Genomic DNA, 13,895 nt, shown 5'->3' on the forward strand with positions numbered 1-13,895 from the left:
TGTGATCTGGCTGATGGAGAGCAACCCACAGTGCAGGACACTCCATTGAGAGGGCTGCCTGAAAACACTGAAGTCCCAAATCACAAATCCTGGTGGGTCCAGGTTCAGTTGGCATTGCTGCCATCCCACTGGGATGGGGGAGGCTGGGAACACTTAACATGTGCCTTCCCCCCCCCCCCGAACCACGGCCTCCATTCTGGCTCCAAGCAGGAAACAGTTGCCATGCCAGAATTGTCCCTGGGGATGTGAGGATGATTGGCCAAACGTATGGACAAATCCCAGCAAAGATCTGCTAGCTCTCTATTTCGTCGGCAGTCACACGTCCTTCGAGTCCTGAAGCAATGACCCCAACAAAGCCGGGCTGAGCTGTCCTCAGGTTCCTGCTGTATGTTCCCACAGGGCCATTTAGTGCAGCATACTTCAGAAAGCAATTAGAGATTCCCACGGGCAGCAGTGCAGCTCCACTGCAGCCTACTTCGGACAGCAGCAGTCAGGCACGGTCCTGCTTACACCTCCTCACCCATCTATCTCTGCTGCGTGTTTGTAGGAATATGGGGCAGGTGGATCCCTTTTGCATCCCTGTTCCCTCTCCACCATGCTCAGTAGACTGTGCTTCCCTTCCAGCCCTCCCAGCAACACGTCAGGAGCTTTATTTTTCCCCAGGTGGCTTTTGTGTTTCATTCCTGTTTGATGCTGTTTATCAGGAGCGACGCGGGCAAGCACCGTGTCTGGATTCCCATCTCTGTAGCACCTATGGGAGGTGGGAGAAGGCAGGGTGGAAACCTCCCTCGCTGCATTTGCTCTGAAGGTTTTGCCATTGTTTAAAAGCAAATCTGAAAAGTAATAATCTGAGCGCAGCAGAGGGAGAGGCCCCTGGAGGCAGCTCAGCAGCAGAGCCTTGCAGATCTGCATGAATGAGAGCATATGAGGGAGAGAAGCAGAGAGAGAGGGTGAGATGGAGAAGAGTGTGTGAAGGAGGCTGCTGGGGTTGGGACCATGCTGGGATCTGCATGAACATCCTTGGCTCTGGTGCTGTCTGCCGAGCTGTGGGTGGGAGAACCACAGCCTGACGAGTCCCACTGATGGAGTACGCCCTCCTTGGCCATTCTGCATGGGTGGCCAGGACAGAGGGCTTGGTTGGTGAGTTCACTACCGATGGTGGGCAACTGGAACTAGGTGATCCTCCCTTCCGACCCAGGCCATTCTGAGACATTGTGGTTCTGTGATTCTGTGATTCTATGATGAGCTCTCCATCCTTTGATGGGGCATGACTGTGGCCCCAGTGCCTGGGAACAGTGTCAGCTCTGGGTGCTGAGGGCTAGCTGCTCACCCCTTCCCCAGGTGCTTAATTCTTGCAGACTTTGGGGCCGTGGGGAAGTGGAGGACCATGCTGTTCGCAGCCCCATGCTGGGACACATCCCTTCCTTGAGCATGGCCGGCATCCAAAAGCATCCCAAGACACAAGGCGGGTAGGAAAGAGGGAGGAGAGTGTTCCTGTGCCGAGCCTTCCTCTGGCCCTTAGCTATTGTGCTTGCTTCCTTCCTCCTCCCTGAGGGCTGCGAAGGAACAGGGCATTATCGGAGCAGGTAATGCAGCTGCTTCCTGCCTGTCTGGGACACCGCTCCCTTCACAGGAGGGAGGAAGATGAATAGGAGCTTGGTGAGGAATTTCACTCCCCCACAGCAGCTGGAGCACAATCCTTCATTTCTGGGGCTTCCTGCTGCCTCCGTCCTGCCCTGTGCACATTGCTTATCCCAGGCAGGGAGCACTCCACTAAAACCCTGCTAGTAGACCCCATTGGCAATGGTGCTGGGGCTAATTAACCACCTGATGGCTCCTCTGTGGTGGATATGCACGTGTGTCTCATGCTGAAGGTGTGTGAGATTTTCTCCCTGTGTGTCCAAGGATTTTCCCTGTGGTTCTGGGGACCAGGGATCTCCATGCACCAAGCCATGCCCATCAAGAGAGAAGGCAGCTTCACCCCAGTTTCTTTCTCATCCAAGGTCTGCATGCAGAAAGTGGGGTGAGCCTCCAGCAGGGGCTGGGAGAGGAGACCATACCATGGGAATGATGTGCAGAGAAAAGGGGGAGATATCCAGTACAGGGAAAAGCGGAACACAGCATTTTGGCTTGACTGATAACTCGCTGGGTATAGCATTGGCTTGGCTTCATCCAAGAGATGAAGCAGCCGGAAGTATGGGGGATCAGGAATTTGAGCCTAGGAGGAGTGATGTGATCCCTGCATTTCCTGGCACCATACAACCTGGTGCACAGCCCCCAGGCAGGGGGCTACAGGGAGGCAGGAGAGTGAAGTGGTAGTGGGACATGGCCGTGGACTGGTGGGCTTCCATCCCCACCAGAGTTGCCTGCATCCAGTGCTGTGCTCAGCTAGAAGAAGGCTATTTCTTTCTGGTGGGCTCATGGAAGAGCCAGGTCCCCTCCAGAGCTGGCTGGGAACAGAAATTACACTGCACAAAAAGACATTCACCCTCGGAAAAAGACCAGTCATCAGCCTGCATCAGAATGAAAATGGAGAGTTTCAAAATGTTTCCAAATGCAATGACATACCACAAATAGCCCAGAAGTCAGGCCATTGCTCCGGGCATGGGAGAGCTGAGCTCATGGCCTTCCTGACACACTACTCCACTCATCGGGCAGCAAAGTCCCTCTTGGAGACTCCCAAAGGGGGTTGAATGGCATCTTGGCAGAGAGCCCGGGCCACCAACACGGCACTCTGCAAGGTCCTCCTTCCCAACCACAGGCTCCACCCGCAATAATCTGAAAAATGCATCTCAGTGCTAAAAGCCATTGCAAAACGTCCTCGGGAGAAAAATCTGTGAACTCAGATTGAGCACAAAGCAGTGATGTCTTGGGAATTGTATGTATACCACATGGCTGGAACCAGAGGGTCCTGAAGGAATCTGGGTTGATCTTGTCCTTCAGCCCTCCCCAAAGCACCAAGTGACACGGACCTTTGGGCTGCTGTATCCTCCTATAGAATCATAGAATAGTGAAGGATGGAAATGACTGTTAAGATCTAGTCCAACCTACGCAACTTTTCCAACCAGCACACCCACGTGGTACACACAAGCCCATCTAAGGGCTCCATTTCATGAACCGGACTTCTTTTTGATGTGAAACAAAGGATGTCCAGCTTCAGAGAGCTCTCCCGTGTGGGCTTCTGCATGCCACGCAGCAGTTCCTGCACAGAACGAGAGCACGCTACGTGGATCAACCTTGCAGTGGCCTATTTATCACTCTGTAACACACTGCCCTCCGTGTTTCTCCACCAGACACGACATCAAGGTACGCCTACAAACACTTTTTGCAGCAGGTTTCTGGGCAGAGCTTTGAAACCCCAGCTCTTTCCCAACCTCCCCTTCCTTGCAGTGATTGCACTGCCCCAAGGAACAGCCTAGCACAAAGCGTTCTACATCCAACATAAGATGTGTTTTTCTCCCAGCACCCTGCAACTGCTGGGCTGCCAGTCGGTACTCACACGCAGCTTGTGTTGCCTCTCTGGCACACGGGGCCCTGTTTATTTTTATCCTGCATCAGTGCACGGGTTCAGTGTTGTCAGATGATTTGCTACCAGCTCCTGCGCGTAGCAATTTAAGGTTCATCCTGGTTGCCAGCTTTGAGCCAAGAGCTTTTTTATTATTATTATTTTTTATTTCTTTCTTGCAATCTCTGAAGCAGGTAAACGCCTCCATCCGCTAGTAAACAAACATCTGTAGGCTATGGAGGTGCCTGGTGCTCGATCCTGGAGAGGGACCCTATTGGGCCCTGGTGGCCTGCATCCCACTGCATCCCTGGGGCTGTGTGGGGCTGGTCAGCCTCAACCAGGGCTCCCCCTCCACTTCTGCATTGTATCAGGGCTCCCAGGAGGAATACACGCTGCTTTTCGGTGTCCTTGTTTTTCCAAGGAAGCTGTTCTTTTCAGGGGCAGGCTTTCAGGTCAGATTCCTCTTGGCTGTAGTTCCTGGAGCCGGGATGGCTTTGCATCCCTTTGTCTGATTACCTTCTTCCTAGAAGGATTCAGGAGCTGCTGCTGCCATGCATTTCTCTCTCTCTTTTTTTTTTTTTTTTTTTTTTTTTTTTTTTATGTTGTTGTTTCCATTCCTTGTTCTCTGATTCTGTTTTTCTAGAGGACTATTGATCTGCAGCCCTGCGGGGTGTTGGGGTAGCATATGGGAGTCCCTGTGCTGCGTGTTGGAAAAGAGCACTTGTTTTTTCCCAGCTGTGGCTGTATCAAAGCAATTGTTTTCCATTCCCGCTCTCATTTTGGGCTCCTTCCCACCTCATTGCCACGGGCTAACAAATTGCTTTGCCTCCCTCGTGAAACTTTTGTGGCCATGTGAATACCGTTTGAAGTATCGCCACAGTGTTTGTTTCGAAACACATTAATTAGGTTTTCGGTAATTGGGGGGTTTTCAGGGCTCCCGTATTGTTCTGCCACTGTAATTTGTTCTATTGATCTTCCTCGCGATACAACTCAGAGCCAATCCGCAGCGAGGCGGTGCGCTGCTGCTGCTCTGTGTGATGTGTTGATGCCGGGCTGGTGGCCGATGCACGGGGCCATGCGTGGCTCATTGGCTCTCAGCACGTCCCTGTCCTTGGGTCCCCCAGCCTGGGTGGAGCGGATGATGCATGTGCTCCGGGTGCAGTGGCCGCGGGTGCCCATCGGCATCGCTGCTGCAGCCCCGGAGACGCTGTGGCTGTGTCTCCCGCTGCGACGCGGCTCTGTGATGGGTTTCCATGGTAACCCTCAGGCTCGTTCCCCGACTCCTGATTTTTTTTATTCTTTATTTTTTTTATTTTATTTTATTTTTTTTTGCAAAAGAGAAAATTTCACGTTTCCGTCAAAAAGAGCCTTTCTGCCACGAGACCTCCCACCACCTCCCCCAGGCTGCCGGCTAATGAGCCCCACAGCTGCCAGCACCCACAGCCCGTCTGGTCCTGCCACGGATACCCTCACTCATCAGAGCCATTAGGATGACCCTCCCTCCTCCATGGGCACCCCAACACCTTCCCTCCCTCTGGGTCCTACCCATGCTGGGTCTGCCCATGTCCCCCCTCTCCTCACCTCACCTGACAGCAGCAGTAGAAAGGTGGGATAGTGTACCCCCATCACTGCTGCCAGTAGCATCTGCTGCCTGCATCCCTCCCTGAGCATCTCCACCGCAGTCCCAGCACACCTGGCAGTGGTGTGACTTTGGGTAGGGATGTGACCATTTTTCTGCCAGCAGACACGATGCATTTCCAAACAATAGCCCTTGCACAACTCATCTCTACATTTAGCAGGTTTTTATAGGCAGAATAAATCTCAAGGCCTCTGTAAGTCTTGTCAGTGAGATAAGGAATGTGCATCCAGAGCCTTGTGTTGAGTGAATCCTGCCCAGCTCCGGTGCGCATGAGGAGCATCCTGTATTTCACACCTGCTTTGGAGCTGGCTGGGAGATTCAACTGATTCTGGAGCATTTTACAAAACTTCCATTCTCTCCACTCAGCACTGGGGCACTCCCAGCTGCCAGCAGGATAGAGGATGAGATTTCCCAGAGCAGCTAGCACAGTCCCTTGGGCTTTATAGGAATTCAGGGTTGCTCAGGGGGAAAGCTCCCTGGCTTTCACAACCTCACATTTTGCATTCTGCAGTCAGAGCTCTAAGCCTGCTTCAGCTGATCTCACATTTCCACATCTCCTTGGGGGTTCCCTGTGGTGCACAGTCTCCCCATGGCAGGCACCTTGGGTCAAGGGCTCTCTGATGGGTAACACCATGATTTTGGGCACAAGAGCTAGAGTGGGAAGGAGTCAGCTTATCTTTCTGGCTTGTCTCAGCAGTGCCACGCTTAGGAGCACCATCTCCAAAACGGGCACCAAGTGGAGTTCACTGTGTGGAGGGGGATGTCTGGAAAAGGAAATGTTCTTCCCACAGATTAACAATAGCAGGGGGCTGCATTCCAAGCAGAGAGGCATGGATGTGCTTAGGGCTCCTCACCTTCCTGAAACCCATGGGAGCAGTAACAGGGCAGGCTGGGAATGACTCCATGGGACAGCCCTGGGGGCTGCCACTCCATGGCAAGGAAAATGCATCGCAGGCATGCCCATCTCTCACTCTGCAATCCCAACAATGCTGTGGTTTGTTTTGTAGCTGAGAAGGCAGTTGGATTTCTTAACTTTTCCATTCTGCTGTTTCCCTTTTGGCTAGTTGTTTGGATAGATCAATTGCCTGGAGATGCGGGTGGTTGCACAAACCATCTTGCTGTTGGATGGTGGGCTGGCCAGGAGATGGGTATGCCTGTAGGTGCTGAGAAGCAGCTTGAGGCAAGCCCCCTCTGCTTAGGGACACGGGGCTCAGAGAGTTTTTTGAAATAGGATTACAACGAAGCAAGATGACTTTCTAATCCATTTTCTCCCTAACAAACGTAAGTCTCGGTGAGCTGCTCAGGTCAGGAGGAAACACTAATCTCATCCCAGTGCTTCGGTCAGGCAGACCTAGGCTGCACAGGAGGAGCTGGAAGTGTCTGAGGACTCCCTTCCTTCCATGGGGTAGGACAGGGTGATGCTCCTTCCGATGATGGAGTGGTGAGGGTTGATAGAAACACACAAAGGACACCACAGGAGGCAGAGCCCTGGTGGTGTTGCTGCGTGGATCTGTGGCAGTGCAGCCGGGAACAGCCTTCTGCCTGTGCTACCTCTGGGATGGGGTAATGGCAGTAATTTTCTTTGCTTCTTCCTGCAGAAACCTGACCCTGAGCAGGCACCAAACCCAGGTGAGGGGCTCCAGGGTCTTATTTCAATTCTCCTTCACCATCCTCTGCCGCCTCCACTATCTGATGCTGTGCAAATGTTCCCAGGCTCCACGAAGGCTTCGCCTTGCTCAGTCCCATCTCTGATTTCCATGGTGCATCAGAAAAGAAGAGGATGACTCCTTTGACCCCCCTGCTGTGTGTTCATTTCAATGTGAGAAGGGGAAGTGCAAAGTGTCTGCAGAGCACGGGTAGATTAAAAATCTCCATGGGTGCAAGGGCAGAGCAGATAGAAGAGTCCACAGAGTGTTCCTGAGAACATAACAATGATGCCTGGCTCAGGAAGACTCCAAGCTGAAGGTTGTGGGAGGGTGGGAGATGGTGAGAGAACACCGTGTGTGCTTACCCATCTTTGTTCCCTTCTCCAGCATCTGCTCTGGGCTCTGCTGGGAGAGGGACGGTTCCACCCAGCCTGCCTGGCCCTGCGTCCCACTCAGCACCAGAGAAAAGCAGCTCAAAAAATGTCATGTGCTGGAAAGAAGAAGCATATGGAGCTTGAAGATATCCATTGTCTCCAAATCCTATACTCAAAGAATGACCCTTTGTTGCCCTGCACTCATCACTGGGTAGCATGGGCTGCTCATGAGCCTTCCCTTTCGCCTAGGTTGCCAGTATCAGTACTATTGTGGGGAACTCATCCACGCTAACATAACTGGTCCTTGAATGATTTGTTTGCACCCCAGATCAATGCAGAATGATGATCATTCCATCCAGAGATGGCCCAAGGGCACGTGCTGCTGCCACACTGCCTATGTGCACTCACTCCCTGGTGTTACCGCTTCCCTCAACCAAAATCTGTTTGAAATAAACTGTATATTTTTTCTGGCAAAAATAAAAAATAAAGAAGTTCAGATGCCACCAGATGGAAAATGCAACAGCCCTGAGTAAAATGTTGGTTGTCCTCTAGTCTGAATTTGCCAACATACTGCTTCAAGCTCTGGATCTCTTTCTGCATTGTTACTCAGACCAAGAAAATCGTTGCGTTTTAATCCCCAGCAGGCTCTTATAGACTGCTTAAATTGCCCTTTCCCTACCTATTTTTCATCCAAATGCAGCATTTCCCTGCATGCGCACCAGCTCTGCAGAGTGAAGCCATACTGGCTGTGGTGATGGTGGACGGACAGCATGCAGGCAACACGCCCAGACCAGGAGCCCAGGAGCATGCAGGGTGGCAAAGCTGACCAGATGGTCCAGCAAAAATAAAGAGCTCCCACCAATGCAATTCAACCCCGCGCTGCATTTCACCATTGCAAAGCATTGCAGGATTTGGCTGCAGCACACACAGGCTCCTTTCCCAGAGCGTTTTGTAAGGGCAGATGGCTTGGAGGCAGGAGGCAGGAGTGTCAGCACAGCTCGATGGAGGGCTGGTCGAGAGGAGGCAGAGCCGGAGGTGGTTTCGGGGCAGCGTTGAGCTCCTGCTGCCTCTGCCACCGGAATCCCCCCCTGCATCCCACACACCCCGCAGCGCTGACCTTTTCTCGCTCTCAGACTTGTCAACACGACCCGCTAGCTGATCTAGGAACGATTTCCCGCTGATACGTGAAAGGTTCTTGGGAATGTCAATTTTTTTTCCTCCCGCTTGTTTTTTTTTTTTTATTTCTTTGCCCTCAATTAACTGAATTTCAGTGACTCCCCCATGCAGCAGGAGCTGCGTGCAGCTGGTTCACCTGCCACTGCCAATTTGACCTGGATTACGTTTGAATACACGATCACATTTCTGTCAAATTTGCAGCAGAAAAAAACAACGCTGTTTATTCCAGCTTCACCCCGACTGCACAGTGCCAGGAAAAGGGCAGCGGGGCAGGATGTGTCAGAAAGGTTGCTGAGGAAAAGCAAGTTCTACTGAATGCTTTGAGCCTCTGGGGCATTGCAGTGGGCTGGTGCTGGATCAGGGCTCTGGGAGAAGCAGTGCCATCAGCCCATTGGCGTTGGATGTGCAGAGCTGTCCTACAGCAACAGCAGAACCTGCCCTGTGCATCTCCCCAGCACAGTATGTGCATCCTGGGGAATCCTCCTTTGTTAGCTGAGAGATCCTAAAGGGCTTTCTGCAAGCTCTGGCTTGCTGTGGGCATCCCAAGGATTGCACAAAGCTCTTGAAATCCCCCACGTCTCACCTCTCTGTCAACTGCAGTGCATCCCACCCTCCTTGGTGTGAATTCCCCTAAGCATGTGCTGGGATGTCCCTGAAGGATAAGAAAGGCCAAGACTTTCATCTCCTGCCACCCAACAGCCCAACTCTATGGTCTTGGTGCTGTAGCCTTCTCTGATAGACACCCAGTGTCTCCCACCTTCCCCTCTTTGCCAGCCCCGATGGAGGCTGGAGCAGGATGGGGCTGTGCCTGGGAAGTGAGGCAGCCCTGCCCAGGACTGAGAGCACAACTCAAGTGAAGGAGACAGTCTCTTGTGCAAAGAAGGACCCACTTCCAGCATGGGCAGGGCTTGCAAGACTTTTAGAAGGGCAGTGCTGATGGGGCAGGAGTAATGCACAGCCCAATAGGGCTGCAGACCCAGGGGACACCATGGGGAGTTGCTGTAAAGCTGTCAGGCCAAGAGAAAGGGCGGAATAATGCATGAATCTCCCTGGTCAGTGAGCAGGGTGAGTCTTCCCAACAATCTCCTGCTTCTTCCAGCAAAACAGAACGATCACCAATCTTAACACAGTTCTCTTGTGCTGGTGTGCATTCTGCTGCTTTTTATAGGCTTCAGGACATTCCCCCTCAGAGCACTGCCCAGTGCAGGCCCTACTCCTCCTACTCACAATGCTGGTGCAGGACACTCAGCCCAGGGCTCCCAGCACACAGGTCAGCCTGCAGGGTGCTCTCTGCAGACAGGTCTGTCGGTGGCAATGATACATCATTCCTCCTTACTTTCTAATTCCTCCTCTGATGGATGCAGCCAGCCCTTCTCCAAACCTGACATTTATAGCACCAGTTTTCTCTGAGTATAAATATAACCTGAATGCGTTGGAGTAGCAGGAAAATCGTTTAAATGTTCCCTTTGACAGCAAGTTTGAAGATTGCTGACACTAAAACCACTTACTTATATTGTTCAGTATCATCCTGCACTCAGCTCTCAATCATCCTCATTACAGGTGTGTCAGGCACTTTGCACATGGGCTGCATCCCATCTCTCCCAACCCACAATGCATCCTACCCATCCAGAGACCCTCCTGCCCCCCTGAAATGGGTTACAGACCTACCAAGCACACAGAGGGGTAAGCACATCTGTATGTGCCCCTGTGGATTTATAGGTATGTAAACACACAGGTGTGGGATGTATGGATAAGGGGTGCATGCCTCCAGTGGGGAGGCCAGCAGCATTGCTTGGTTTTGATGCCCAGTGTCCTCGTCTGTGTCCAGTCTCTGTCATTCAGGTAAAAGCACATTTGCACTTGAATGCAGTAGAGAGATTCTGATCTGGATTTGATGTTTGTAAGATGGAGAGGGAGGATTTCCATATCCCAGTATGGTTCAGCATCCTGTGGCCTAGAGCCGATGGCCAGCTGGATCCCAGCCTTGCGGTTTGGCCCGGAAGAGTAGGGAAGGCTCAACATCATGGGAACACCTAGGGATGGCCAAAAAATGGATGTGGGCTCATTTCTTCCCACTGTAGGTGATGGCCAGCATTGTAACGGAGACATTACAGACACATGCAGACCCATCACAACCTGCAAGCATAGCCGTGCCGCCAAGCTACCAGAAACAGTCTCCTGCACAGCACTCCAGCTTCACCATGACAGAGACGAGAGCAGAACAGCTCATTCTGCCGAGATACAAACACAGCCCTCAGGCAACTCGAACATCTCCAGGAGGAGGTTCCTCCAGCGTTCCATCTCCCCAAGCCTGTCACTGCAAGAGGTGGGATGCTGAGGAAGAAGCAGATAACGAGAAGCACCGCGGCAGGCAGTAACACATTACGCTGACACACTGGCTTCTGCAGACACGAGCTGGCAATGAGACAAGTACAATGCTTTAAAAGCCAGGTAGAGAGATGAGCCCTCGGGTGTTGTGTATTCCTGTGACTGAGACAAAAGGCAGTCAGGGTGTGATGTGCAACGGGAGGCTGAAGATCTTACAAAAGATGAGGATAAAGGCATATCCTAGCACATCCACAATGGCTTTCTGGGCCAAACGAGTGGGATCATGGCTGTGCCTGGGCTCATGAAGGGATGATGCTGAAGGATCTCCACCAGAGCTGTCCAGAGGTGTGAAATACAAGAGCAGAAACACGGTAGGGGAAGGAGTTCTAAAAGATAGAGACATTAAAGAAAGAGATGGTGATGAAAAGAAGTGCCAAATGCATGGTGACACAGCAAAGGAGTTGAGAATTTCATGGGAAGTTTGCAGCAAACTGCTCTGCAATTAAGCCTCCTTAGGGCCAGATAGATCAGGCCGGGCCCTGCTCTCAGTTGTTTTTGTGCTAGCACTGCCCTGAAGAAATGCATTTTTCCCTTCTGAGCCCCAAGATGGTTCAAATGGATGTAGATCTGCACTGACATGAGGATGAGGCCACGCAGTGAGCTCCAAAAGTCAATGCAGAGACGTCCATGTGGAGCTGCTGGGGTGACCTGCTGGGAGGTGCCAGAGCTGAGGCTCCATCAATGCCAGCTCCTCGGGAGGAGATCGCTCAAACACGTGCCCTTGTCTCCGGTGATGCCAGGTGATGTTCTCCCCTGTAAACATAAGGAGAGATGACATATGCTTTGCTTTCTGCTTGGCTGGCTCTCGAGTTCTCAGTGGTTCATCCTCCACCGAGGTGACACGCTGCACGTTGTGGGCCAGGATCGGAGGTGACATGAATGGTGGTATAAGTGACACATTGGCGAGCTGGGGAAAGTGAGTGGAAGGTGGTGGAATGCTCAGCGCTGCCGAAATGCCAGCGGGCGGGGAGAGGACCACCTGGAGAGGCTGAGAAGAAAAGACAGCACACGAGGAGCCTCTGGCACAGCAAAAGCCCACCAAGACCCAGCCATTGGGTCCCAGGTGGGGTGCCAAAATGATGGGAACCCAATCTGCATTGCAGCTCGTGTCCTCAAGGAGGAAGGGAAAGAAAACCTCTTGAGCCATGCTTCTAAAATACCAAGGAGAGTCAACTGGATCTCTCACACTAAAGGCACTTCAAGGGAGGAAAGAAAAAGGAGGAAATTCTTCACTCAGAGGGCAGCAAAGCCTTGGCACTGCTGTCCACAGAACTGTGAGTGCACCAACCCTGGAGGTGCCCAAGGCCATGGATGGGGTCCTGGGCAGCCTGAGCTGGTGGGGGGCACCCAGCTCATGGCAGGGGTTGAAACTGGATGGGCTGCAATGTCCCTTCAAACCAGTCATTCTGTCATTCTTATGAAGATCAGCTCAGCCACCCCCTGGTGCTGGCATCTCTTTGCCCAATCCCTCCAGGCCCTACACAACACTGTCCCACACCATGCCCGTTCACTGAGGCCAGGCATCCTCCATCAGCTGGCCCTACTGAGGGCTCTGGATTATTGACCTTGGCTTCAAAGGTTTCTCCTTATGCACAGTCTTTCAGATCTGTCACGTTGGTTTAAAACGAGCCAGACACTGTGCTGTGGTTTTCTCAAACCAAAAAACCTCATACGATATGTAACCTTATGGAGGGAGTGGCACACAACCTCTCATTAGCCATCCTGGACAAGTTGCATGAAAGCATTATTCTCTCTTAACAACATTTGTGTACTGATTTCTAGCCATGCTGGGCATTGCCTTTTGCTTTATGTTCCTTTGTATCTGGAAGCTCATCCTGCTGCATCCCTTATTCCCATCTCCCCATGCATACTTCCCCACCTACAAGCAGGAGGAACCACATCCTGCTTTATCACAGAGATGCTACCTCCACTCAAAGTTGTGCCTCCTTCACCGAGCAGTGGCACCACACAGGAAAGATTTAGATATTGCTCAGCACACCATGCACACCATGCATGGCAGCACTAGCAGTGCTCAGAGGGTGAAAAGCATGGGGGTACTTTTGTAGTAATCAGGATGTGGAGAGGAGAGACAATCTGAGTGCAGATACCCCATGCTGGACCCTGGTTCCATGTATCCAGTCTGGATCCTTGCTCCTTCCTGGATACAGCCTAGGCTTTCTGGATATTTTTCATAGAATCATAGTATCAATAGAGTTGGAAGGGACCATTAAAAGCCGTCTGGTCTGACTCCCCTGCAATGAACAGGAGCAACTATGGCTTGATCAGGTGCTCAGAGCCTTGTCCAGCCCAATCTTGGGTGTCTCCAGGGATGGGATATTCACCACATCTCTGGACAACCTGTTCCAGTGCCCAGAAAGTACATAGGCTGAGGTGTCATCCAGGACAAAAAGAGGACTTTCAGGACTGAGATCTCCCCACACAGCCCTGCAATGTGCCACTAGCTCGGGAGTGAGGCTTGAACTTTGCACCATGAGGCTCTGCAGCTTCTGGGGAAGGAGGACCCCAAGGCATTTGGGATGCCAACACCAGGATCCACCAGCTTGGGGACATGGGCTCCCATGGGACCTCGCTGTCACCTCTGCCCCTGCCTGCATCCTCGGTGATGTGGGAGATGAAAACTGGAAACTCCAACTGAGGCCTGGAGGTACGGACTGGGGAGACAGCTGCATTGCTGGATTAATAATTGATGAGGACAAAATGAAATTCACAGCACTGAGAATGTGAGAGATGTGTGCAGAACTGTGTTGCCCACTTCCAGCACAACAAATGGCCACAGCCAAACCTTGCTGCATTCCACACCTTGCTCCTCCAAGCCCCCAGAATTCTGTTTCACCCCTCCAAGAAACAGGCTTTTCCCAGCCAGGATATCCTAGCCAAACAGGTTTGGCACTGAGAAGAGCCAATTCATAGACTCATAGAATCATCAGGTTGGAAAAAAACACAAAGATCAGGCAGTCCAACTGTCATCCCATCTCTACCACATCCACTAACCATATCCCTCCATGCCACATCCACGTTCTTTTTGAACACCTTCATGGACGGTGACTCCGTCACCTCCCTGGGCAGCTCGTATCAATGCATTACTGCTCTTTCTAAGAAAATACACCTAACAGAGCAATGCTCCCAGTTCACTCCTGCTGTGTGTG

The sequence above is a fragment of the Gallus gallus genome, chromosome 13, assembly GCF_016699485.2.
Source record: "Gallus gallus isolate bGalGal1 chromosome 13, bGalGal1.mat.broiler.GRCg7b, whole genome shotgun sequence".
Taxonomy (NCBI): Eukaryota; Metazoa; Chordata; class Aves; order Galliformes; family Phasianidae; genus Gallus; species Gallus gallus.